The sequence below is a fragment of the Oxyura jamaicensis genome, chromosome 20, assembly GCF_011077185.1.
Source record: "Oxyura jamaicensis isolate SHBP4307 breed ruddy duck chromosome 20, BPBGC_Ojam_1.0, whole genome shotgun sequence".
Lineage (NCBI taxonomy): Eukaryota > Metazoa > Chordata > Aves > Anseriformes > Anatidae > Oxyura > Oxyura jamaicensis.
The window spans coordinates 5274369-5302356 of record NC_048912.1 but is presented as its reverse complement, the minus strand read 5'-3'; the positions used below and the strand labels follow the sequence as shown (position 1 = coordinate 5302356).

The following is a 27988-nucleotide window of genomic DNA, read 5'->3' as shown; positions in this document are numbered from 1 at the left end:
CTGTAGGGCTGGTCCCCAGTACAAGGATGCTGCTGGGCTTCCCAAAAGTCCATCGTGGGCACAACCGGAGGTTAACAATTCACTTCTGAAAAACAACAGCTGAAAGTGAGAAGGTTAAAAATCTTTCCATAGGCATAAAACATCCTGGGAAAAGCTCCTCGGAGCTGTTGGTGCCAGAGGGCAGAAGGTTTTGGAGTGTCCATCAAAGCAAGCTGTTCCCCTCCCTACGAGATGCCGGAGGTTGCTGCTGGCAGTAACTGGATCCGGCCCCTTCCCTGTACCCGCGGGCTGCCGTGAGGAGCTGGGTCCCTAAGGACCAGGTGGAGACGAAAGGCTGCAGGGATGTGCACCTGAGCACAGGTGAAGCACACCACTAGGGAAACAGAGCAGAAGTCTCCAAAGCATCCTAAGGAGGGTGTTTATTAAGCTGTGGTCTGTGAAAGCAGTGCCCCTGCTTGTGTTGATCTGAGGAGTGGCTGGGGTATGGTGATGGAGCTGAAGGACCCAAGTTTATTCCTTCCCCGTGTGCCAATTTGTCACTCTTATCTTCTGCAGCCCACACTCTTCTGGCTGAGCTTGAAAGCAAATTTTGCCCTTGAAAAGAAAGTGTGTGCTGTGAAAAGGGATCCTCCAAAATGAGATGCACAAGTGTCTACTGGAACGGAGCGGCGCTTGCTGGAGACCATGAACGCTGCCCCGGGTCAGGAGCAGCACGGCAAGACGTGTGGCTTCACAGAGACGTCTGCTCACAGGGGTTAGAGAATTGCCACAGCCTGGCAGAGAGCAGCTGGCAGGACCTGCAGAGGGCTTTCCATGAAATACCCGATATACGATCAAAAAGCTCATAGAAAAATGTATTTACTCAATTATCTTTTTGCTTAGACTAAAACCCAAGTTAAAATTTGTTGTTTCTCAGGTAAATGCTATGGCTTTCCTTCTTCTTACTACAAACATGACAGCTGTGAAATTAAATATTTTCTACAACAATTTGTACGGAAAAAGTCATTTTGAATTTAAGAATTCCTTGAATTAAAACTCACCCTCTTTATTTTTTCTTCCGCAGAACAATGTTACTGCTACCGAGAGCTACGAAATCTATTAAAAAGGTGTATTTCCCACCAAATGCCTACGATCAGTGCATTATTGATGTATTACTCTCTACGGGGCTTCCCTGCAAAGGGAGTGATAAGCACAGATTATCTGTAGCATCGGTCAGCAAACTGCAAAGTGATAGACAGTTTGCTGTGCTGCTCCCGCGATAAGTAAATAATACTGCCACTTTGCCCTTTATAGTATTGATCAGATCTGGTTAAAACAAAGAGGAAAAGAATCACAGGAGAAACTTACAGTGGCTCATCAACTACCTCTCGGCCTCAGGCAGGAGGTGCTGCTATTAATTAGATGGTATCACAGAGAGTTGCCGTGGGACGGCGGGGATTTCACGCTCCCCAGCGGCGGCTCAGTGTTGCTCTGAAGCTAACCGCAAAGCCCTCCTTGACTTCGGGTTGCACCATCAGAGGTGTTTATGCACAACCTCGAGCTGGGTGCAGAGGTACCCAGGTTTGGCCCTGCCTGGATTGCCCACCCAGCCACCCAGAGGGATGCAGAGCTGGCCTGAAGGATCTGGAAAATGGAGTGTGGAGAGGCAAAGCAACCTGGAAGCTCACAAAGCACGCTGGTGAGCAAGGGAAGGCAGGAGAGCCGCGTTCTGGCGTGGTCCATCATGGCACCTGCCTCCCTAACACGTGCCTGGCAGCAAGGCGGAGGGCCCTGGCTTTTGGCCTTTCCCATCCTTCTCCAATAACCCTATGCACGTTGTAGCTCATGAGCCCTCAGAACCGCAGTGGACTCACACGGAAGAAATATGTGAGAGGGGAAAGCAGCCTCAACTAAAAATGATTACAGAGGGCCACTCCAATTGCTTTCTCTGCAAAGAAATCCTTTTGCTAAATATTGTGATTCACCAAATGAGTAAGAGCTGAGTTTCTTCTTAGTCTAAATGTTGGTCTTTCAGTCTACAGAGGCCTTTCCCACCTGGAATATAAGCTTCACTTCTAATTAATGGTGTTGACGAATCTTCCTGCACTAGGAAGTGCTCAGTGGTGTTTGTCCCAGGGCTCTGTCAGAAGGAGACCCCGGTGCCAGACTCCCTGCTGTGCCCCTGCTGAGCCCCACCAGGTGAAGCCGTTCAGGACACTGCAGCCCCCGGCGCTGAGCTTGGACCCTCCTGATCCTTGCTGTGTGCTGGGACGCCTGGACCAAGGCAGTTCTGCTCCAGAGACCTCCTCTTCCTCCTGTGCCTTCAGAGGGTGTCCCGGTTTCATCCCCCAGCTTTACTCTCCTCCATCAGCGCAGGAAAGCAGAGCTCTGTAAGCAGGTTTCCCTTCCCGGGGGAAACCTGTGTGAGATGTGAGGAACCACTGCTCGGAGAAGTTTCTGGTTCTCCACGGACCAGAACGGCCTCCTGGATAAGAAGGTCAGCCTTTGCCATTGATGTATTTGTGGGAGATGAAGCTCAAATTGCTCTTTGCAGCCAGAAGCCTACAGCTTCTGTGCCGGGAGCTCAGTCCATATCTTGCCAGGTGTTTAAGTTCAGGCCACCTTAGCTGGGAGCTGCTGTTTTTTCTTCCTGAGGTTCAAACCCCCAAAGCTCCACTTTCTTCTCTTTGTCCAGCCACCACCAGCCCACCCGAGGCAGTGCATCTCTCACTCAGCTCCTCATCAGTCTTAGCTTTTGTAGGACATGGATCTGCTTCCCTCCCCGCTCTCCACTGTGCTGACTCAAAGGAAAGTGATCTTTAACGGGCCCCAAGATAGCTGTATTTTTCCTACCTAAGTGCACACAAATTGCAGCCTACAACCAATTAAGCAGGCGGTTTCTCATTTTTTCACAACAAACATAATTTGTAATTCCAAAATGTCAATAAGAGCCATTCACTTTTATATTCCATAGCATATGAAACTCAGCCTAGTAATTTTGGAGCCTTATTTTCTTTAAAGGCAATTAGGGCATTAATTGAGAACCACCAAGATACGTCACAGAACATACTGCATATCTCTGACTTGCATGCTTTGCTCTAACTGCTGGGTGTGCTGCTGCAGCTGCGATTTCAGACGCCGCATCCCTCCCTCCCCAGCCCTTGCTCCCAGCCGGGCTCCTGCTTCAAGTGCCAGGAGGCAAGGGACGGATCCGGCACAGGGAGGAGGTGTGAGGCACCGCAGCAGGACGAGCAGGATTTTCCTTGAACTGCGTTTTCTGATTGCAGCGAGGTGGGAAGAAGACAGCCTGTTCCTTATGGAGAATTTTAGTGAGAAGGAAAGGGCTTTCCAAAAATGTTTTCATCCACAATAACCACCATTGTTTCATTTGATAAATTATACATCGTGGTTTCTGCTTACTGTTCTGGGCTATCTTTTAAAACTGAAAAATCCAAGCAGACCAATAAAGGCCAGTTCTTGGTGCTGAAACCCTCTGGTCTAGCTACCAGCCCCAGCCTCCCTTCACAGCCACCCGAGCCAAGGACCCCGCACCCCTTCTGCTGCCCCTGCTGGCACAGGGTCTGGGTGCGGGACCCCCAAGGCAGGCAGGGGTCCCGGCTCTGGGTGGGCTCAGCAGCCCAGGCTGACCGGAGCTGCACTGCCCCACGGTCCTGTCATGCGCAAGGATAGGGAGAAGATGGATACAGAGAAGGAATGTGAGAAGAGTGAAAAAAAAAACACAACAAAGTGAGCATCTTTATCAGAAGGGGCTGCTCCTGAGCCCCCCAGTCCTGCAGACACAACAAACAGGGAACAGCCACCCCGGTGGTGTCCCCTCCTTTGAATCATCCCCCTCCCACCTTGGTGGCTGTCTTGCCACCCAGCGTTTTTGGAGATGGGATGTTTTTCTTTTTTTCACACTATTATCCAAATTCATAGGAGGCATTACTGATGTGACAGATTCTTTGCAAATTCAAACATGAACCCAGAAGAGCAGCGTGCATACACATGCCCAGGAATAAAGGCAATGCACTCTGCCTTCCAAAGCTCCCTGCTGGAGGGATATTTCTGATACCAGAGTGCTAATACAGTGCAGCATTACACGGATTGGCAGCACACCACCTGCAGTATTAAGACTTCCATCAGCTGTCTCAAAACACAACAAGCAGCATCTCCACAAAAACTTAATACCTTGCAATTTTACAAGTTTGATATTAATAACGGCTTAAGAAGAAAGTAGGAGTCAGCTGAGTACAGACAGTTCTTCCAGTCTGGCCATGCCGTTCCCCGTGGACAAGCTTCACTGCACTAGGGAGGCAGCTCTAGCATTGTGCTGGTGGACACAGACGCTACAAAAGATGAAGACAAAGAAACCCAAAGCGTGCTTGAGGAACTGATGCACTACTGTAGGCACTAGAGAACTGAGGGGAATCAGCTTAGGCAGATTATAGGGACCGAGGAACAGAGAAAGGAAGGCAGAGGTGAGAAGGCCTCCCTGACCAGACTGGAGCCTTGTTTGTGATGCAGCACGGAGCATCCAGTTTCTGCAGCATGGAGATGATTGATGTCAGGTCATGGTCACAGAGCTCGTGGACTTCCCAGCCTGTCATCCCTGGGGCTGCGGTGGCATCAGTCCCTGCTGGAGCTCGCAGGGGGAAGGAATTTGGCATAAGCCATCGGAGTAGTCCCTGCTCCCACGTTTCAGCTAGTGCCTCTGCAGCTCATGGAGAAACACAAACCCTCTAGGCCAGAGACAGCACCGCTGCTCCCCATCTTGCCTTCATGCAAGGTTTCCAACACAGGCCCCACCACACTGCATCTAAAGAACCTGAACTTGAGGCACTGTGCTTGGCTCCACTAGGGCGCTGTGTCACCTGGAGGGACACTTTCAGGCGTGCAGGCACAGGTGAGACAGGTCCCTGCCTGCAGCTGGTGCCACGTTTTCTCCCTCTGGATGCCACCGGTTGGAGCGTGAAAGGCAGGAGTGAAAGCAGAGACAAAGGACAAGCAGGACGGGGTGAGCTGCCAGCAGAGCCCATCCCATGGCTTTGGGATTGAAGTAGATGCTGATGCAAGATGGTGAAGGACTTTTGTACTGCACGCAGCCCTGACGTGCAGGCCCGGGCCTATAGATAGCCGACGAGACAGCTCTGTGGAAAAATGCTTATGAGGAAGAAATGGTACTGATGTAAAGAGAGGCTCAGGGAACCATTTTCCTACGGCCATTGCTCTTGGAACACCCTACAAAGTGACATCCACTGCCCTGTTGAGCACAGGAAGACTCTGAATGAGGGACTCAGCGCCCTGCTCAGAACGGGACAACCCCCCTGTGCCCCGTGAGGTTCGGCCCTCAGACCCAGTCACCCGCCTCGAGGACAGCGGGACCGAGCTTTCTCTCCAGCACTTCGCCAAAGGAACAAAACCAAGGCTGCGTGGTTTTACTGCTGAGGTGATTATGAGCAAGCAATGCCCCAGTATCTGCCCGCATTGGCCCATTCGTGGCTTGTGCTGCGAATTAATCCTGTACCTTTTCGACAGCCAGGCACACCTCTGACCTTTTGAATTTACTTAGGCAAACACCCATCTGAATAAAAAGCCATGTACCAGATATTGAGACTTGCAGATCAGCCTCCTTCTTTGATTAAAATATTCACCATTGACCTATCTCTAGCCACAGGCATCTTGTATTCAGTATCTGTGACTGCAGTGCAAAATGAATGATACTCTTGGAAAGTCAGGCAGGTAACTAACTGTAAAGTAACTTACTAACATTGTCTGAGCCTGATTTGAAAAATACCAGTGGAAAAGCTGTGGGTTCTATGTCAAAACAAGTTCTTCCAAACAAAATTCAGCACATAGGTTGGGAAATCCTTTCAAAGCCAATGGGAACTGCTGCACTAGGGCCTGTCTGCAAGACCTGCATGCTGCCCTCAGTGCTCTGAGAGCCGCACCGGGAGGACAAACTCCTCTCCCGATGCACCGTGCATCCAGGGGCTGCACCTGCAGGGCGAGGACACCTCGGGCAATGCCTCATCGCAGAGCCCAAAAGCCAAAAATCAGGGACGAAACTCAACTGCATGCTGCTTATCAAACCTTCCCGCAACTCTCATTAATGTTGCTCCACTGTGCACAGCCCTAACTCACTGCATTCGGTGCGCAGGAGGTGCCAGCAAGAACTCCAGCGAGCAGCACTGAGCCCCTACGACACCATGCTCTTTGCCAAAGCCTCACTCCTCGCGTTGCCCATCGAGACTCGAACCTCCAGGACCATGAAGGACTTTGTACTCTGCTTGTGGGCTCAGGAACACAAAATTTACTGGAAGGCTTGGCTGCTCCCCATTATAAATTCTGCACACCCTTAAACTTTTTCCTCTAACTGCAAAATAATATAAAGTGTTTTTACAGTACCGTAGGTTTTATGTGCCATAAAGCAGCATCTGTGTGCATTCCTGATTTCCACACAGCTTTGACTTACTATATGCCTTAATTGTCCATTTTTGTTTACAACGTGCAAAGGAAAAGCTTAAACGCAGTTTTCCACCCCCTGCAAATACAGATATTGTTGTTTATTTATAGCTCCTTATTTGCAGAGAACCTACGGAGACAAACAGAAATGTCATTTACTGGGGAAGGCAGATGTACTGAATCAATCACTGTGCCGAGGGGCCTGGGGTATTTCACAAAAGAACCACAATTCACAATGTAAGATAAATTACCCAAACCTTTATGCATCCCTTCCTGTCAGATGCTGTTTCAATACAAAGTTGGCGAAAAATACGGCAAAGCCCCTTTTTCTAGCTCTAGATCTGTTCCTCAGCCTTGAACTTGATCAAGCTACAAACAAAAAAAGAATCGTCTATGTATTTACTCAGCTGTTGAGATTACCCCAAGGTTTTGATCTTGAGCCTCATCTAATGGCATGTGACGTGAGGTGGGTAGCGCTCACTGACCACCCAAGTGGGCTTTACATTTCCTTTTATAGGTGGGGAAAAAAATCTGCCAGCACAAATCGGCGTAAAACTGCTCTCAGTGGCAGGGCAAGGGCTCTGCCTACATTAAAAATGAGATATTCCTGCATCTGCAGACACAACGCAGGAGAGGTAGCAGGGAGCTGGGCTGCTTTTCCTGTGTAATGGTAAAAATTGTTGCAAGATAGACAGGGAGGGATTTTTAATTTGGAAAAAAAGGCCAGCACTTCATGAACACCTTTGAATTTCCCCGAAAGCACCAGGAAACGATCAGTTTTCAGAGTTAATTTTAAGGATCCTCTCCATCACGTTGAACTCGGATGAAGAAGGGAGAACAGAAATCAGGAAGAACCAAAACAACTGTGCACAGAGAAGGGGAGAAGGAAGCAGTGCAACAAGGCGCTGCGGCGTTTACCTTCGGGTGGTGCCGGCAGACGGATGGCAGCCTGGGGCTGCAGCTGAGCTCACACTTCTCAGCCCCCATCTACAAACCTCTGCTGAATACAGCATCTTACACAGGTCCTGTATTTCATTTCCTAGCCAAACAATGCTAACACCTCACCACAGAATTAGAAGTATTTACAACCAACCCATCAATTCAATAGCATTCAATTAGTGTCCCAGGGCAGAGACCTTCATGGGGACTGTCCTTTGCCAAGGCTCTGCTGCCCCTGGGGCAGATGTGTTCAGGGCCACCCTTCTCCAGAGATTTTTACTTTCCTGCCCTGATCTCTCCGTGCAGGTATTCCTGTTCTGAGCTTTCTTCTTCATGAAAAGCAAGCAGGTGATAACCCGTGCATCAGCATTGCTGCCCTGCGATTTAACAGCACTACAACACAGGGACTGGGGAGCAACCCTGCAGACTCCTCAGTACCCACCTCGTTACGTCGACATCTGCTCTAACCGACCCGATAGCCGGGAGACAGGAGGTGGAACATCCGAACAGTCCTTCACACCGAGCATCAAATCCTCCTTGCTTTGCTCTGGCCCTTCATCGGACACGACCAGCGCGGTGTTCATGCAGACAGACACCATGTATGTGAGCAAGACTCTAAACAGAGCGTTCTCTTGTGCGGACAGCTCTAGAAATGTGGGTGTGTTATCACAATTTTGAGCCACAGCATGCCTATATCTTAAAACCCTGGTTCCTGCCACCGACCCTCTCCTGCTCCTGGGCTGACTGCAGATCACACAGCTACAGATGACAAAATAACCCGTGTACCCGCAGTAACTGTTTTCCAAACCCGTTGTGGTAATGGAAGGAGCTGGTCTGTAGGTAGATGGGCCGCTTATTTACAGATCATACATAAGATCTTATGTTAAGTTTGTCCCAACAGAAAGCAAAGTTGAAGGTCCCCTGTCCCAGCCCGTGCACACCCAGTTCCTGCGATCCGGGCTGTGGCTGGCAGGGGGCAGCTGCAGCACCGAAGGGTCATTTATTCCCTCTCCCCTTCCTCACCACTTAAATGCAGACTGGCAACAGCTTCAGACCAGAGGGACAGCTGGGCGGTGGGCAGCCCCAGCCTCTCCAGGACAAGGAACACTTCGTCAGCACTGGGATAACTGCAGGAACAAAGAGCCCCTGAGAGAGCCAACCTCTGCCCTTGGTCAGAGCTGAAACCTGCTGGCATCTGCCCCCGGGGGTCCCTCTTCGCCCCCAGGCTGCCAGCAGAGATGTTGTGCTGGGTGGCGGCCACCAAGTCTCCTCAGTTTGGCAGAGGCTTGTAGGAGAAGGACCATTTCCTTACAGCAACTGGGATGGAAATTACCGTTAGTTAATTCCATGTGGAGTTCAGGGCGCAAAATAACTGTGAGCAGGGTGGAAACCTACCAAAGAGCAGGCTCAGCCCTGTTGGAATAGTGCTCCCAAGGAAGCAAGGTCGCTAATGGGGGGAGAAATTCACCTGAGCAATTTTTTGGGAGGAGAGAAGAGCAGGAGATGATGCTGGCACGCACAGGGTGAAATCAAGCTGGAGAAATCAATAAAGGGAAAGGACAGAGGGGGGCGATGGGACGCGGGAAGAGATAAATTAAAGGCTTGCCCAGGGGTTATGATGGCTAGTGAACAATAAATTAAACAAAAGAGGGCAAGAGGGACGAGCAAAGTAGTGTGAAAAATTAATTAAAAGGAAGGGAGGCATAACCAAAGCATAAAACATGGGTGCTGGCGGAAAGATTAGAGAACCCAGGGAATAAAGAGGCTTTGGGAAGTGTAGTAAGAACCAAGGCACAGGCTATAAAGGCTGTGACCACATGCAAGTCAGATAAACAGTGCAGATGTGTTATTAAGAGGATGAGAAGCACAAAACCATTGAAGAAGAAAGTAAGCATCTTGCAAAATGAGACAGCATGGCCAGTGCTGGGGTGCTGGTACACCGAGCCTCACTCCTCGGCTGTGCACTCCCCTCACCTGCCTGCAAGTGGTCTCCATCCACCCCTGTGCCTCCAAAGGAGACTGCAGGGGGGCTGCCCGTGGGATGAGGCGTTGCAAGGTGGAGTATTTTGGCCAAGATAGCCCCCTAAAGCAGTATTTCACCAGAGGGCTCTCAGTTGCCACCGCACTGCACGTGGTGCCTCGCTTTTCTCAGGAGTAGGGGGGCAGTTTTTAGAAAAGCAGCTAGGGGCATGTGTGGGGATGGGAAATAATTGTGTGGGTATTTTCAGGCCATTCAACTCACAGAGGAAAAGAATAAATTGGGCAAGCCTGGATTTCATCTTGTCTTTAAATTAGCATCATTCGAAATGAACGGTGTGCCCTGGTGCCTGGGGAAGGTTGAGATCTTAAGCAAAGGGTACAAGTGCCAGAGGAGGGGAGAAGAAATAATATCGGCATTCAAAGCTATGAGAGGCAAATTAAAAAAAAAAAAAAAAGGCAGATTATTTTCAAAGAGCTAGATCAACGCACTGACGGTGGCAGCCGAAGCTGGGCAAGGAGCAGCACCGCGGCTCAGCCGGCGGCAGCGGGCCCCCACGTGTCTCAGCGAGCACTCGGAAGGGAAGTAGGACAAAAAGCCATGGATAATTAATAACACTGCAGAAAGCTAAGTGGGTTCCCTGACCTCTCTCCACTCTCACAAACTTGTCTTTGGCTTCTGGTTAAGCTGGATTATAAATAGCTAAGTTGATGGTGCGTTTTACCTGACAGGTAATAGGAAGCAGGTAATTCTCAGGGATGCCATAGTGCAGAGAGACAAGGCAAAGGGTGTATTTCCAGTCCCTCTTAACACACCAGAGCAGAGCCACACAGGGCAGTAAGGCTCGGATCAAGGAAATATTAGCTGTGGTGTGATCACAGACCAGCACTGGGCTGAGATGGGCACTGCAGGATGCTGATACCCCAGGGAGCCTGCACTGGACCTGACGCCGTTCAGCATCCCCACCAGACACCACCCGTCCCCTTTTTGTGCGCATTTCTTAAAATGCACAAATCCAGAATGCAAACACAGACCCCTGGAGCCTTCTCCCTGTGCCTTCAGCACCCCCTCTAGGATTTGCTGCTGTGACTCGGGAATTTCAGTGCGTGACAACAATAGCTGCCTCATATACGAAGGCGCAAGCAGATGACAGCCTCTAGGTTGTCACAGGGTAAGATTTTGCAGCCCATCAGCTGGCCCCCAGCTTTGCAGTGCTTTAAATCAACGCCACAGCAGGGCAGGCGCCAGCACAGCATCCCTGCGGCTCACCTGGGAAGTGGGAGCTTGCTCAGCAGCTGCAGGACACGCGGGGACACTGCTTGCAGTGCTTCCCCCAGACCCGTACTGCAGCAAGACGTCCCCAAACTCACGTGGGAGGCAGATCTGAGGAGGACAACATCCCCTTCCAACGTTACTTCTCTGACTACACCTGTGTTTTAAACTTATGCCCTTTAAAACACTAATTCCTGTAATTAGTAACCCTCCTAGCTACAAGGAGTGTAGTTCAGTGGTGTGGTGCATGTCACCTTCCACTCAGACTGTGCGTGGTTCAATCCAGCTCCAGAGGCGTGAGTCTGCCCTCCTGACCTGCTGCTCCTCTGCAGCACTTTCAAAAAGAAATGTTGTTCAAGAGGATTCACAAAAAATCTCTGTTATTTCCCCCAATTCTATCTGAATTAGAAGAAATTCAAGAATAGTGCCTCTATCTTCCCACGAACACACACACTGAGACGAGCAGCACGGAGCCACCAACCCTTTTTCCAGCTAAGCAATTCCTAATACTTGCTGCAAGCTATCATGCCATGGCCTGGGGAACCCCACAACCCAACTGTATTCAGTCTGGGGCTCGATGCAACACAGGCATGTGTTCAACCGTCAGTCACAGTCTGCAGGTGGGGTTATTTCACCTGGAGGAGGAGATAACCCACAGGAGGTCAATGGGATGCGGGTGTGAGACCTGTGCCTTGCCAGAAAGCAAAGCCAAGGCTGTAAGGACAGATGCCAAAGAACAAAGCTGGGTTTGATTACAAGGTTTTCCCCTGTCGCTCCAGAAAGAACAAGCAAGCAGAAGACCAAAGCCGACATGGTCCCTGTTTGTCCCTCTGCTCTGAAGGCAGCAGGAAGAGCCCGTGGCAGAGCTTGTCCCTGCAGAGCTCACCCACCAAGGACACAGACCTGTCCCCCAGGGCTGGACAACATGCCACCCTGAGGCCACCCTCACTGACCCTCTGACACTGTATTTTAGTGCAACTTCTAATCTCAGGAAGAAATCTCCCCCCTCACCCCAGAATTTTGGAAGAAAAGCGCCCTTCCCAGACATGGACCGTCGGCACGGGAACGCGCACACCGAGCGTTCGCTGGCTGTCACAGCACACAGGGCCAGCCCCAGCCCCAGCAGCACGAGGTCCCTCACATCAGTGCCACGTCTTTGTGTCACTGCAGCCTGCGAAAGGTCACTGCCTCACAGGGGAAACGTGCATGAAGATGAAGTGCTCCATAAGGAGGGTGGTAAAGTAAGTGACTTTTTGGCTAATTTCCTAAAATCTCCAATTCCAACCTTGCTGCAAGCAAGTCCCAGCCCAGATTTCTACTGATGAAGGATGCAGCCATCTGTTTGTTTGTCTTCTCTGCATTTCTTGCTAACTCTTATTTTTCTTTTTAAGAAAATCCAGGCTCGCATCATGTTTGATGCATCTGACAAGGTCAGAGCCATCACATCCCATCAAGCGCATGCTGATACAGCCTTGCAAGGGGAAGCTAAGAAAAGATGTACAAAAAGATGTACAAAAACCTTATTTTCAGGTTTTTGTTTTAAGGCATCCCCTTGCCTTCTACTTTCTGACTCCCCTTCCAGCTCTGGTACTCAGAGGGGCAGCCAGAAAGCTGCACCTGGTCTGAGCACTGCATGGGGTAATGTCTTCACAGCAGGTGAAGCTGGAGCAGAAAAAATATTCCCTTGTAAAGGTTTAGAATTGAGAAATTCAGGCCCAGACCCTCAAAGGTGACTGGATACCTTTGAAGGATTAAGCACAGCTGACTGGGCAGGGAACTTGGGAAAATCACGGTGGAGAACTTGAACTGTGAGGCATAGACTTGAACCTGCCTTCATCTGGTATTAAATCCTGTTCCCTGGCTTATCTCTGGCTTGTCTTATAGCATATAATAATCCTTGAGTGGGCAGCAACTGGCTCCTGCCAGGAGAGGGAGAAAATGTCTCGTGGGTGAAGGAGAATCAAGCCAAGATGGCTGGGACCTGGTGGATCAGATACAGGTGAGAAGAACCTGTCCTCAGTCCTTCTGGCTATCAGCTTGTTTAGGAACCCAGGGTGTCAGTAAATACAACCTCCCCATGCCAGGCCTGTGAGAACTTCCTCGGGCTCTGCAATGCTCAACAAACGCCTATCCGCAGCTGGGGGACACCTCTGCGACCGATCACTCGAAGCTTAGAAACCTTTAAAGTTTCATTCTGCAAGCATTTGTGCCTGAACTTTGAGCATGGGAGCTACCTTTGGCCATAGAAATGACTCGTGCCATCGTCTGTCAGCTGGTGCCTACACAAGCAGCTACTCGGGAAAAGATTTTACATTTTTGATTCATGCACTACCTCAGTCTGAATTAACCTTCAAGCGTGGAGAAGCTCTGAGAAGCAAAGATGATTTCAAAGAGCAAATCCCAGAATTAAAAAACAACCCTCCCTTGCCTCCCAAATCAGATAATTTAAATTGACGTGTTATTTTGATAAGTTCGAGATTTGCAGAGAACTCAGCTCTCAGCTCCAGCACTCACTTGCTCATTTCGGTCGATGGCAGAAAACCACCTCAGCTCTAGCATTTAACGGCTGCCTCGGGAGGTGTGTTAACCCCCAGCAGGCGCAGGGCACCAGATCACATACGCTGTGTGAAGGCATTTCTCAGGTTCTGCTCACGCCCAGCAGAGCAACAGAAGCCTGGCACGGGCAGAAGCGAGGACCGAGCTCCCCAGCCAAGGTCAGTGCCCGCCTCTGGGAGCTCTGCATGCCAGGTTTGGCTCTCGCTGGAAAACCCAGTCCGTGGCTGGGGCTGCTCAGGTTCCTACTGGGAGCCAGCTAAACCCAGCTCTGCGCAGGCCGAAGAGATGTGGGGGCAAAGACAGGGGACGTCTCCATCCTGGGGAATTTGGTGCTGGCCAACAGCAGGATCTGCGTTCTGCAGAGAGTGCTCGTGGTGCTTTTGCAACCACAAAATAACTCCTTAATAATAATCATCCATCAAAACCACTCTCGACGAGCTCCGCTTCCATGACAGCCAAAGACAGCTTCACTGCCAAGAACACGGCTTTTCTAGCTCAACACTCACCCAGCCCGCTGTGAGAGCGGTCACGGAGCAAACAAAACCACATGCTTCGTTTTATCTCCTGGGAATCATCTGAGGGCGCTTTCAGTTATTTGGGTTTCTTCTCCCTCCCCTTAGGATTTGCAAACACACACGAAGCACCGTGGGCAAACCAAGGTTACGGCACTCCTGCAGACACCCGGGTTTCAAACAGAAGATGTCTGAAACACGTGGGGCCGCTAACAGGGGTCGGGAGGCCAAGCACAACATACCCTGCTCCCAGCGACTCCGTGCTTCACCTCCACCGGCACGGTTCCGCTGGAGTAACCCTGTGTTGGAAAGGGATGCTGCTGGCAAGGCAATTGCATTTGAAAATTCCCTCTGCACGTTTGCCAAAGTAAAAATAAATAAAGGCCTTGTGCGTGGACACCTCAGAACCCACACTGCAGAAATCACGTAATCTAATTGCCTGCAGAAGAATATGAATTTTTCAAAAAGGAAACAACCCACGAGGGGCAAAGCAGGTCAGCGCTGGGTGTGCAGCGCCTGCCCACGCTGGCTGCAATGTGAGTGCTGCAAAGTGCCTGCTGCAAGCAACGGGCCCAGCAGCTGACAGCGGCTCTCAGGGCTTTGCACGCAATCGCTGCTCCCGAAAGGCTCAGGTTGTCTTCTCGTGGCTCACAGCACCTGTAGAGCCTCTGGGAAGAGTAACAGCTTTACAGTCACTCGAGGTACATCAGTTCCTCAGGCCTATTCTTTTCCTTGACCGAAGTATCTTAGGCACAGAGGGTAACTCAGTCCCACGTTCAGGGTTTTGTAGCCTCGTGCACAGCCCCTGGGAGTGCAGCCCCCATGTCCCGCGGGTGCTGCAGCGCCAGCCAGGGCAGCGCCGTGCCTGCCCCTCGGCCACGTCTCCTGCGCCTGGGCACCGGCACCTGCGAGTCCCCACCAACCCACATCATCTCTTCTAAATTAAGCAACCTGTTACATCGCTTCCTTCCTTGGCCCCCGGGGTGCTAAGAAGGTCACTACCAGATCACTGCTTAAAGCGCGACCGAGCCCCGTCCTAATCCAGAGAGGACAGGAACTGCCGGAGCTGATAAACGACCCGAGCAAGTGATTACAGTCTGGATTTATTTGTGATTAGACACTGTGATGGCCCCCTCTGACGCTGGCTGCTTCTGAGACGACAGACAGAAACCTTCATCCTCACCGTTTTCATTGAGCTACCCAAACCCTTATAGGATGCTCTGTGTCCTCTCGCTATGGGACACTTCCAAACCTCTATAGGTCAGCCCTGAAACAGGTATTTCTGTGATTTTCCCAGCACTGCTGAAATAATAGGCATTTTCATCAGCCCTCCTCATTCTCCAGTTACTCTCAATGCTCTCCTTGAGTTGCCTGAATAACAGATATTTTCACAGCTTTCTGTATATCCCCCAAGAAATAGGCAGTTTCACAGCTCCCTCTGGAATCAACCTTTATTCTCTGAGCTCCCCATAATTGCAACAAATAATCAGCCAGCAGCATTCAAGGGTTCAGAAGCCCTGTGAAAGCACAGGGCTCGCCAATTGAAGAAGGTGCTGCAGCTCAAGCCCTGCAGCCTCTGTTCGCAGGATAAAAGAGACTGTCTTCTGCTCAGGGGACAGCACAGCTGCACCTAGCTACAATAAATACCCTGTGGGAAAAGAAGGCTCCATAGTTGAAAGCAATGTTTAATATGCCAATGACCGAAACAAAAGTTTGAAAAACTTCTGGCAGAACTTTTAAAAATTGCCTTGAATGTTAAAAAATGACGTATTTCTGAAGAGCCGGGAGTTGGACTTGATCCCTGTGGGTCTCTTCCCACTCAGGATATTCTGAGATTCTATGGTTCTTTCATGCTGCTGAATCCCGTAACTTAATTTGCTGAGTTAAATCTTGGTCTCTGGAATTAGGGTACAGTACTTCTCTTGTTCATGAAGAAGGTGACTTTTAGTCCACTTGTTTGCTTAACATATCCACGTGTCAGAATTCGTTAGTCGACAAGATGTTTTTGTTACTACTAAAGGGAGGTATATTAAGCTAGAGGGAGAAAGAGGCTTCAGCCAAATCATTAACAAAGCCAAATTCCCCTTCTCCTTCAGCATCCTGATTTTGGTTTGAAAGCATTCAGGTGAATCGGGGGTAGCCCTCTGTTATTTTGGAGTGTCATGTATCAGATTTCCAAATAAGATAAAAAGTGTAAATGTGAATGTGGCATCCCTTGGTGTCCACCAAGCGACAGCAGAGCTCTTACCCATACGGCAAGAGGTTCCACCTGGTAACATTTATTTTTTCTCTCTCCTATGTAAGTTCCCAAGGAAAAACTCAACCATGCTACCAATTAAAACAAATGTGTTACACCACGGCTGCAAGCCCAGCAGAACTGGAAACTTAGGAGCTGCTTTTATCTCATTGGAAACTAGAGGGGAAAGTCCACTGCTGAAAACATTTCACTACCTCATGCTCACATCATGCATTGTGCATCGTACAATTGCTTCCAGTAAGTCCTGAAATCTTCATTCAGTCTCTGCTGAAGCAAACCAGTTTTTATTCAGCTGGAGCCCTTTTACTGTGTGCTCAGTGAAACAGAACTCCCACAAACACAGCAAGAGATCTCCCAGCTCAGGACTACACTGACTTCAGTTGCTCGGCAAGCACAGTGAGTTTCTCATCGCACCAGCTTCCTGGAGCAGCATTCTCAATACTTAGGGCACAGCGTAACCGATCCCCAAACCCTCTTCCATCCCTCCACAAAACCTCTTCTTCCATGAGGTGCTTTCAGCCCGGCCTGAAGCCTGTGTCCTGGCTGCCCTTGGACCAGAGCTGTCCGAGTGCCACCTCAGTGCTTTCCCCCACGCCCTCCCGTGTGCCCACCACAGCCACACTCTTCTGCCTTACCCTGGAAATACCACAGGCTGGGGCTCGGCTTTCATCTTCCCAAGCCCTGACGTGGCAGAATCAGGAATTAAAACATGCAGAACCCCACCACATCCGAACCATCACTATCTACGCATCCAGGCGTGATGAAGGCACTCTCGCCTCTAGTGCCAGTAGCACAGGGGGGAGCAGCAGGTCCTCACCGCAGGCATCAGCCTCCGGCCCCTTGAATGCTTGCACCAGGCCAGGACGAGCATGCACCCAGCAGGCTCAGAAGGAGAGCCTTCAGCCTGACTGCAGAGCAAAACCAGCCAGAATACAAAGCCAGGTGTCCTTACAGGCTCATGGTGAGCCTCTCCTTGCAGAGCAGCAGCAGGAACTAATGGCAGGGTGCTCCCGTACCGCTCACCACCTCCGCGTATAACGCAGGACGCAGCTACTCACCGGGAATGGTGTGGGCACTTGGGTTTGTTAGTCCTTCCCGTCACCAGGTCCAGAAGCAGGCGCAGCACCCCTCTATGGTTTCAGCTTCGCCCTACAAGAAGCAGGACACACAGTTTTCTACCGGTTCTGGCAAGCAGATAATCCAGTACTTTCTAATCCACGGCAGAGGAGGGTATGGCGCATTGGAAAGATAAGCCTCTGGCTGGTTGTCTGCACGGATCAGACCCAAGACCTTCGGACTTAAGACTCTGAGCTGCTTAGCAAGGGGCTCAAAGCCGGAGACAGAGGCAGTTGTGTTTGTGGGGCTGAATACTTGGGATAGCTTGCTTCAGATTGGCTCGGGCTCGGGAAATCCCACAAAACCTGCTACATCGTGTTAGTGCTTGCAGAGAACGAGGTACCTAACGGATAGAGGACGGGAATTTTCGGTCACAATGGCTGGGATTTTTTAAGGGAAAAGACAGTTTCTTCAAAATTAAATACTTCACAGTAAAGCAAGCATTTTGTTCCTTGAACTGAAACACTCTCCTTTAAGCCAGTTCCTCTGGGTTCCATTTGAACTGCGAGAACACCTTCCAGGTCTGCAGCTAGGGTGCCTTCCCTTTCCTCCCACAGGCTGGGATACCCGGTTGGACTGTGCAACATGCTGCTTTGTCACCTTGAGAAGCCTGGGAGGCAGAAACTAACCCAGGGAGTTACGATTCAGAAGTGGGAGCTACAGGATTATCCATGGCATTTGTTATATTGGGCAACACCAAGTGCCCGCTCAGCACGCTGCTGGTGCAGCACCATGGGCACTGTCGGCCCAGCAAGTGGCTCTGCTCGCTGGGAGGGCTGTGGCCGAGACAGTGGAGATCACTGCTCATCCCAGAAGCGGACCGACTGCTTTTTCAGTGGTGGGATCCAGATTCCACCAAAGCACCCCTCCTCTGCAACCAGCTGCCCACCAAACACGGCCTCAGCTCCGCAGGCTCCTGGGCGAGGACCCAGGAGCTGTGGTCAAACAGCCGGGGTGCAGCAAGACGTCCCCGTGCTCTCCGGCCCCCAGGCAGCGGCCACGTCTCTGAGCTCGCAGCCCAAATGGTCCCGAGCGTTCAGGAACCGGACCCAGTCTCCATACTCGGAGTCCTAAACCATGAACGAGTCCACTAATTGGAACCAATTCCTTCAGATCAGCCTGGGCTAGCTGACAATGTACAAACAGGCAACAGAGCAAGGTGAGGTTCCTGCGCCTCCTCCTCCACCCTCCTGAAGTCAGTGATGATTCCCAGCAACGTCTCCTCAGTGAGTACCCTGGGCTCTCACTGACGGAGCACTGCTTTTACACCTTGCTCTGTGAAGTACTTGGGCACCGGGCGGCCTGCTCCGGCGCGGAGGAGCAGGCAGGGACCCACAGCCGTGGGGTGAGCGGTGAGTGCAGCCAGCCAGCCACGGCCCCCCACAGCTAGAGGCTCGCTTCAGCCTCAGATGTGCCACAGCACTGCAGAAGGTCAAACTGGAGCGAAGCTTTTAATTAAAACAGAAAAAGTACTAGGGAGACAGAGCAATGAACCGCTGGGCTTTAACCACCACCAAGGAGAACTCAGTGCGCCGGTCAGCGACGAAACGGCAGCTTTTGCAGCAGCAGGCAGGCAGCTGAAGGGACAACCCCGCATGCACGGGGATCCAAAGCTCTGCACGAAGAAGCCACCACAGTGACACAAGCTAAAACCAGGTGGCCACGGGGCCACTTTTGCTGTCAGCCAAGAACCCAATAAAGAGTTCAGCTTGACAGTGCTGTTTCCGCAGTTCCCCTCCGTTTCAATGGACCCATCCAGGTTTATTGGACCTCTCAAGAGCTGCATCTCTCAGTACTCAATGAGTTCAGAGATACCATGAGAATGGGCATTTGTGCAAGAGAGATGTAGAAGAGGGGAACGAATAAGAGAAATTTGGAGTCAAACTGGGTGGGTGCAGAGCCCTGAACACCAAAACTCTCAGTGATGCTGGGGATGTGGCAGAGAATTAGAGGAGCAAATCCCAGTAAGGAAGAAGGAGCAGAATTTTTACCAGACATCTGGATGAACTTCTAAACGCCTTCCCCCATCCTCCTCCCAAACTCACCCAGGTCCCTTGGCTCAGGCAAAAGAGTTTTATCTTGCTCCTAAAATCTTCCACTTTTGATAAGAAAAACCCGATGGTTTTTCAGTGGGGGCTGGAGGGGGGAATTACAGAATCATGAGGAGCAGAGGGACACTGTGCAAAGAGCATCAGAAGCACTTAGTTGTGGTCTTGGCACCATGCACTGGTGTTGCTGTGAGACCAAGGGCCAAATTACTTATCTCTGTGCTCCTTGGGATGTGAAGTTTGACTCAGATGAGCTCCACGAAATTAACCTCAGACGGAAGGTGTACAGGAGGTGGCGCAGAAGAATCTCACCACTAGCAAGGTCATGGGGGCTAAGAAAAGGAAGTCCCCCTCTGTTGCTCCGTAACTCCTCATTTCTCAATGCACAGCTATTTGGAAGACCAAATTGTCCTGCTCTTATTCTAAGTCCTTCTTTCCTGCAGGAGTCATAGTAACCTGAGCAGGAGGAGCAGCAGGCTCCAGCCTTTGCAATGCTGGAGTCCACCCGTGCAGTGCAGTGCAGCATCCTGAGATTCTTCTAGAATCACTTCAACCCATGACGGAAAAATTAAGGAGGAAGGAGGTAAATACCCTGCCAAAATACAACAACATCTTTCAAACAAAGTAACTGCACCAAAATGTGCTGTTTTATTTTCACTCTGGGCTCCCAAAGCATTTCCCGTCTCTCCCTGAATGATAACGGGCATAAAAATTAAATATAAATTCTCCAACAAAAAGCGAAATGCACTGAAGGGTAATAAATCACCAGCCCTGGATGGCATTCAGAGGAAGCTGGGGGAAGGCATAAAGGATGAAATAGCATAGATACTGACTAAGATATATCATAGACCCTTACAAAACCAAGAACTCATCTTTAGGGCAGGGGATTCACCACAGTGGGCTGAATTTTGATAAAGAAGCAAAGGGAACTCGCAGAGAGAAGCGGTGGGGCTGGAGCACCGCGCAGCCCCAGAGGGCATGGAGAACCTCACCCCAGCACCCCCATCGCGTCCCCACTTCATGCTGGGATGAAGTCCGTAGGGATGCGAAGATCACGTGCCAAACACGACCCACTGCTGGCACCAGTGGGATCAACTCCCAGTTGATCCCACCGGAGACAGTGAAGAAGGTCCAGCCCCACGCTGAAGTGCGGCTGCGGGCAGCTCTGAGCAGCAGCTGGCACAGGCTGGATACTCTCACCTGATGACCTGAAATTCCTGCATCTGCATTTCCAATAACCTGAAACACTCCCTGGGGCATCACACAGAAGCACAATATTCTGGAAACATTATATATCAGCACTGATCTTCGTCTTACAAACAAGATCACCTTTAGTTTTGCAGGCACCTCCTACTTCATTAAACTTAAAGATCTTGCTCTCCAGGGGTTTCCTCCTCAACTGGGGCAGGAAATGAAAAGACAGCAAATGCAATTTAATTGAGGATGAAGCTTCATCTTTACACCGCCTATCATCATTATGTGTCATTTAAAAACAAGCACGGAGCAGGTGTGAAATGGCACCAGCTCTGGATGCACATAAAAAAGGTTGACACCAGCAGCAAGAATCAGATGGCACGACCTGAAAACTCCTTTTCTCTTTTATTTCTGTTTGTTCTTTCTTCCTCAGATAAAAATCCTTTTGATATGGGATAGAAGAAATTACAACGTTGTGAAGCCAAGTGGTTTGAAAAGAAGAGGAGCCAACTTCATGATGTTATCCCAGGGCAGCGACAGCCCTTGCCAAAACCTCATGGTGTAGCGATGGCGCAGAGGGCAGGCGAGCGGAGGTACCCCGGCACAGCCTTCACCTCACACGGAGGTGCTAACACTGAAACTGCTGCTCCTGCTTCTTCCTCACCGGGCATCTCTTTGCTTCCCCATGCCCTGAAGTGTCTGACTGGGTTTGATGCACCCCTCCAGCTCGCAGGTTGCACCGCAGCACACAGCCACAGAAGTGACCCCAGGGCGCGGAAGCTGCCCTGGGAATTGAGTCAGGTGGGAGAGGGCTCTGCTTTCCCTCAGGTTGCCCAAACCCTTCCTTCATGCTTCAGGAGTAGGGAAAAAAGTGACAAAACGCTCTTGTCAAGTCACTATTGAGGATACAAGTCGACCTTGTGCAGAGAGCAGAAGCAAGGGGGAGTGAGGAGAGCTCGGAGGACAGGTGATGCTGCTCTCCGGGGGTTCTGTTAACACAGGAGGGCTGTAAGGGGAAGGAGACCTGGAGTTCACCTCTTGTACTGACAGAGTCTGGGGGTTTAGGGCAGCTTGTTTGGCTCAAGCCTTTGCAGAACAACCTCCACCACTGATGCTTTCAGCCTGAGGATGCCCAGAGTCAGAGGAGCTCCGAGGTGCTCCAGCACGGGCTTTGCACGAGGGCTGGGGCTTGGACCTGCCTGTGCGCCAGCTCTGCTCTGCAATACCGATGCTGCTTGTGGCACCCAGCTGCCCGCCAGGGTACTTCCAGGCAGGAAACATGGATGAGCTCAGCCATTTGACTTCAAAACCAGCGCAGCCTGATTCAGCTCGGAGCTGTGTTTCCAGGCTCCCGGGTTGTTGGCTGGGTTGGTTTTACACGATGGCGTCTTCTGAAAAAGGACCGACTGAAATGTAAGATCTCTCAAAGGCCTTTGTGTCATTCTGGATGGTATCGGTAACACTCTGGAGCTAAATACTGACTAAATACTGACTTGTTTTTCTAACAAGTGCCATTTCTGCATCTCTGGCCATGGGAGATAGAATAGGGGTGAACTATGTTAACTAATGCATTCTAATTAGTAGCTGCCCCTCATTTTCGAAGTCCTGCCCCACATTCTGATGCAAATTCACTGCCTTTCATTTTAAGCAATACTCCGGCGTGGTTTTAGTCTTCCAGTGATGCTTTAATGTCATACCTTCTCCCCAGTGAATCAATATTCAGATCCCCTAATTGGACCTTATCTGCTCACCCAGCCTTGGGCTAGGTTTGCTCAGCAGCTGAGCGTATCAGATGCTCTCAGTGATTGCATGGGCAGAGCCCAGCGTTGCACCGTGGCTGCTCTGCAGGAAAGCGAGGTGAGATGCTGAGGGCTTTCTGTAATGGAGACATGAAACCCGAAACCATTTCTCAGCCCAGGATGGGATCAGGGACAAGTCAGTTTTCCTGCTCCGCTTCAAGAAGTAAAGGCACAGCTCCCCACTGCTGCTCATTTTAAATCACATCTCCATCTTCTGCCTATAAATTCTCTCCTGCTGCCAGAAGGTCACCAGGCCAGCTGGAAAGCTATTTTTCACAACCTTGCTAATCCAGAGGCACCTTGCTGCCTCCTCCCACCAGGAAAATGCTGACGACAAAACTGACTGGTGGCCAGCAGGACTGTAGGCTGGGCACGGCACTGCAGGGAGGACTGGCCTTTACGGTACCAGCGAGGAATCCAGGAGACCCAGGATCAGTTCCTGGCTCCTCCCCAGCTCTCCTGCTTGACCTTGGGCTCCAGCTCTGTGCTTCAACCTCATCTCTACTAACTGAGGCTAACAGCACTTCCCACAATTGGTCATGCAGATAAATTAATTTTTGTTTAGGAAATGGTTTATTATAATGGGCACAAGGGCCCTGTTAGAACAAAAGGGGATATGTTTTCCCTTGCATCACCACTAGCTTTAGAGGAACGAAGCCAAGGACGACTGTAACACGTCATGTCTAGGGCTGAGAATTTTACGAGATTTGTGCAGGCTCAGCTCCAGGATCTTCTCCCATCACCTGCCATCATTTCTTGGCGATAAATATTTCCAAGGAGGAGCAGCTGCATGGCACAAGGAAAGGCCAATACTTCTGCAGCAGCTCAGGCGCTGCAGGCAGGCAGGCAAGCTGGTGGAGCAGTGGGGTCCTCCCACCCCTTGCAGGGGCTGCTGGGGTCAGACAAAGAGACAAAACTTTGGTCTCATTCCTCTGCAGGCCTCCGGACCCTGCTTGGAAAGAGACTTTAGCAATCGCCCAACCGACCTTTGCAAGCTTTTGTCCACCCAGGAGGCTGCATCGCCGCACCTCCCCTAGCGCCTGGTGCATCGGGTCCTGTGGGATGCGGGGTGGGAAGGAGAGCGCTTGCCATGAGGCTGGGGACTGCTCTGTGCAAGCACTCCACCGCCTCCTTCTCCCAGAAAACCAACCCGATGGCATCGCCACTGTGGTGGACCACATCCATGCCCCGGGACCACCCTGAGGCTTTTCCAGGCTGCAGGGCTGGGCACACAGAGCTGCTTCTGCGAGCAGGGCTGGTCCCCAGGGGGACCCCACCACTGGGACACCACGATGGCACCGGGCTCGGAACCAAGTGGCTGAATGGAAAGCTTCCAAGCTGCTCTGCCACATCTGCATGCATGGAGCGCTGACAGCATCCAGCACACGCAGCCCCAGGGAAGGCAAAAATAACTTTAAAAGCCTCCAGGTTATTATAATTTTTTAAAAAATGAAAATAAGTATAAGAACCCCGCAGACACCCTCTGGTCTGCGGCACAGACCCCTAAAGCCCCAGAGCTCCGACCATGCTCGCCAGCCCTCACCTGGTGCTGGCACTGCCTGCTGCAGCCAGCAACGCACGTGGGGCCCATGCTGCAGCCCCGCCGCCCTCCCCACACCTCGTGGGACAGCCCCACTTTGGCAACAGAATGAAAATCATCTCAGCATCCACTGCCAGCGGTGATTCTCCCGAACACGAAGCCCAAGCAGCTAGATCTTACCCGTGCAAGAGGTGCTGCTGAAAGCACAGCGCAGCAGGAGCCCGCGGAGATGGCGGGGAAAGGAAAGGGAAACCTCAGCCACCCGTCAAAACCCCAGCAGTGGAGATAATTGGCTTACACACATTTATCCCTGCACCCAATTATCAGCTCAGTTTAGTGTTTGATTTTCCACAAGTCCAGTCCGGCAGGCTGGCTGTTGTTCTGCTCCATTCTGCCTCTCTCGCTCATTTATATATATATTATCCACTCCTTAAATCATTTTAATAGCTTCTTTACTCACATGCCCTCCCTTCTCATTCCAGCACCATCAGCACAAGGCAGGCTGCAGATATGAAGAAGCTGACATTTCCCTTTTGAGTAATTTGCAGTGGATTTCTTGCCTGTTTGATGTAGTCACTTTGTTCTCTGCGATGATGTGACATTAATTATTGTTAAATATTCTTATCTGTTACATACAGTTCTGTTTAGATAAAGGTCAGTGCGTGAACCCCGACAGCGCTCATCGCTGCCACGCTCTAAAGCCAATTTGTCATTCTCTGCCTTCAGTTGCCTTACTTTAGTTTCAGTCCATTTTCCTGTTAATTCAGGCACAGTGGAGAACCATTAAAAAATGCAAAATATCTCAGCTGCTTGGATTGGCACTCGGATGGGAAATTACCACCTTGGGTCGCCCTGGCGGCACGGGAAGGTCGGGTAACATCGCCCATGCAAATCCAGCAGCAGCCACTGCCTTCGTGCCTGGCCCCGGGCACCGCTGAGTGGATCCTGGCTCCATCCCCTCCGCATGCTCCCTTTGGGCAGGTACAGACAGCGGTGAGATCCCCCCGAGCCTCCTCTGCTCCATGCTGAGAAGTTCCCGCTCTCAGCCTGTCTCTTCTCTCCAGAAGCCCCTTGTCCCTCCAGCTCACGCCCAGTAAAACCTAAGCCTGCATCTGCTCGGTCTCACTTTTCCCTCTCCGCATCCTCCCGCGATGCCAGGGTGGGGATGCAGAGGCCAAGCCCCCGGGCACGGCCGGACCCCAGCAGGCAGATGTGCCACGCCGGGTGCCGCAGGAGAGCAGCCGGTGGCCCTGAATGGCTCTGCCAAGGGACGAGGCGGTCACACAGTCTCACGCAGACACGTGTCAGTGCAGCACAAACAACAGCCCGTGGGACATGCAGCCTTCGGCAGCAGGGAGAGGTCACAATGACAGGCTCAGCTTACACCCACAGCTACTGGGACGAGCAACGGGGCCGGCAGCCCAGGTGCCCCCATACAACCAGTGTCGCGGCTCGGTTGAAACGCATGAGCTTCCATACCTCCATCCAAAGTGCCGCAGCGTCTGCTTCTCCCTGGGCACACAAATAGCCCAAATCACATCAAGGCAACTGCTCAGATGCTTAAACTGAAGTCCAGGCTGAAGTGAGTGTCTGAATGAGGACTTTGTACATGAATACGACAAAAGATAGAAGGGGAAAACATCTTGGACCCCCTCAGTTCTAGACTTGAGGGAGGAAAGGCCTCCAACATGCTGGATCTTGCGGGTTGTGGCATGACGTATAATTAGGAGTTGGACTTGATGATCCTTATGGGTCCCTTCTAACTCAGGATATTCTATAATTCTCTAATTATATGGAGACAGCCCAAGGACCAACCCCCTGCATCCCGTACACAGCCCTGCACGTCCACAGCATCCCACCTCACAACCGCCAAGCTGGCCTGCACACAGGGCTCCTCCACCACTACTCCGTCACATCGCACAGGGAGGACAGAAGCCATCCCCATCCATCCCCACAGACCTTTATTCAGCACAACCACCAATAAGACAAACTCCAAGGGGAGATTCACACCCCAGGTCTTCAGCTCAGTTACATGTTAAGGTGTAAGGGGGAAGACACCGTGCTGACCAACACCTCCCCTTCCCCTAGGTAGGACGTGGTGAAGGGTAAGAGCTGGCTTCATGTGTTCAGGGAGGTATGAGAAACCTCAGGTCCTTGCTGGCTTTGGGGACAGGGTGTCCTGCAGCTAAAAATACAGAGAGAAGTAGCAAGAGGCAGTGGCAGGGTGGCTGAAGACAAAAACAGATCCTGTTTATTTATTTAGCCAGTGACTGTCCAGCAAGGGAGACTGAAACCTCCTCACACATGCTGCTTGCATGACTGACAGGCTCCTGCCAACTGCAGGAGTCAAGTTTCTCATGCGGACCCAGGGCTTCCCTCTCCCCTTCCCTCGCTGCAGGCTCACAGCCGTTCCTGTGATTATCTCTAGCTGTGGCACCGCGCAGGACATCGTGCGGGAACACTGTGAAACAGCACCGGATGGGTACTGCTGCTCCCTGGGTTGCACTCACTTGGTGCCAGAGCAACCTGGGACTCGCCAGGAGGTGCTGGTAAAGCCTGTAAAATCCAAGCCCCTGCACAGCCCGTGTTCGGACCTGTCAAGAGTTTGGGGCATCCACGCTGAAATCCCATCCTACCTGTCAACTCAGAGCCAAGCTCTCAGAGAGGCTTTGGAGTAGCAAAGCCACACGGCAAGTCTGGGAGCATGTCACAGACTGTCCCCCGGAGATGTGCGGGGACCTGTGTCCTCCTCCTAAGTCACTTCCCCCCTGACTTTTTTCTTCCACCTGGAGCAATGAACTTCACGGCAATTTCCTTCCTGGGCAAGCTGGCCCCACCTGAGCGGGGTGGTTGGACCAGGCGCTCTCCAGAGGTCCCTTCCAATCTCAAATTCTGCAAGAAGTGCTGGTTACAGCGTGCCCCAGCTGCCCCGAGCTCACTGGCGTTTTATCCTTCACTACAACATACAGGGACACAGAGAGGGCTGCATCACCAGGGGAAGCTCCAGTGTCAACAGACCATCACAGCCAAAATATTACCAAAGCATTTTAATAAAGCGGGTGGATAACCCCCCCGTGCCACCTGAGACACACAGCTGCTGCCAGCACGTCTGCTTCCCACCTGCTCAGAGCGGGAAGTCAAACACGGCCAGCCTGAACCAGGGAGGGCTGGGTATCGTGATCCAAATCAGAATTTAATCTGGGCTCCAGAGCTACAACTTGCCAAGATGCCACAGGTACTTCTGCAACAAATATTTGACACCTCATCCAGAAGAGGCTACTTATAGCGACGCCTTGCAGGGCTTCTCAGGGAATGGCAGCAATGCAGGGATGGAAAGGCTCTGGCTCGGGGCTGGGCATATCTAGCTGTGGGGCTTGGCAAGATCACCAGGCTGAACGCTCCACGGGTCTGCAAAACCACTGCAGGATCACAAACAAACTCAGTAAGCACACAGATCCAAGTATTTAAGTAAGGAAACAAGGTGGGAGGCTTGCTTATGACTTGCAGTTTTCCTTGTTGGGAGTTAAAATGGTTGTAGGCATTCAGCTCCTTTCAGCCAGCGCAAACAAGAAAGAGCTGACAGCAAGACAGCCATCAAAAATAGCAAAGGAGCACCACAAGGAGCCCCTGAAACAGGCAACACGCCAGCCTAAGCTTTCCATACAGGGTAATTCAATTTAATTTGCCTTACTTCATTAACCTCGATGGATTTACACCCGAGACCAGAGCTGAAAAAAAAATCAATTATCTATTTAACCTCATTGCCCTGATATTATTTCCTCCGCCCAATATCTGGCTCCCCACCTCAGAGCTGAATTCTTGCAGACCTGCCAGAAATTCGGGTGCAGACTCTGTGCGGTGGGATAACTTCGCGCTGCACGACTGTTAAGGAAAGCACAGAGCCCAAGTCGCTTCTGCAAGAAGCTACTGCAGCAATATTAATAGAAAACTCCACTCAGGCCCACAAGTGCATCTGCTGCCCCTGCAGCTGGCGCTCGATCGCATGGATTAAGGCTCGTGTCTTGCTGTAGGAAAGTGCCTCCCGGCCGGGACACTGCAGATCTCCTGGGAGCAGATGGGATGAATCAAGAGCCTGGCACACCGGGCAGCCTGCTGCGGTCAGTGGTGGCTCACCAGAGCTCCCAGGACAGCTGTCATGGAAATTCAGCAAAGGCACATCCACAGCTCCACAGCTGCTGAGCTTTGGACAGAAAACTCACTAAATCCCAGCTCAGCGCTGACCCAGATGCTCGTACATAGCCCCCCACACACCGCAGACCACGGTCCCTCCAAGCTGAGCACCCTCTGCCCACCTGGCAGGGTCTTTTATCCC

General features: G+C 51.3%; 1 protein-coding gene across 4 annotated transcripts in view; it reads right to left on the bottom strand.

The window, feature by feature from the left end:
• The window catches only part of RALY (RALY heterogeneous nuclear ribonucleoprotein), a 116909-nt gene that overhangs the window by 57263 nt on the left and 31658 nt on the right, over positions 1–27988 (bottom strand). For 2 of the 4 annotated variants that reach the window (XM_035343949.1, XM_035343950.1), the window contains exon 2: positions 17017–17107. The exons of the other annotated variants lie outside the window; for them this stretch is intronic. The gene's annotated coding sequence lies outside the window, so the exon portion shown is untranslated. The remainder of the gene's footprint in view (positions 1–17016; positions 17108–27988) is intronic. 4 annotated transcript variants of the gene reach the window in all.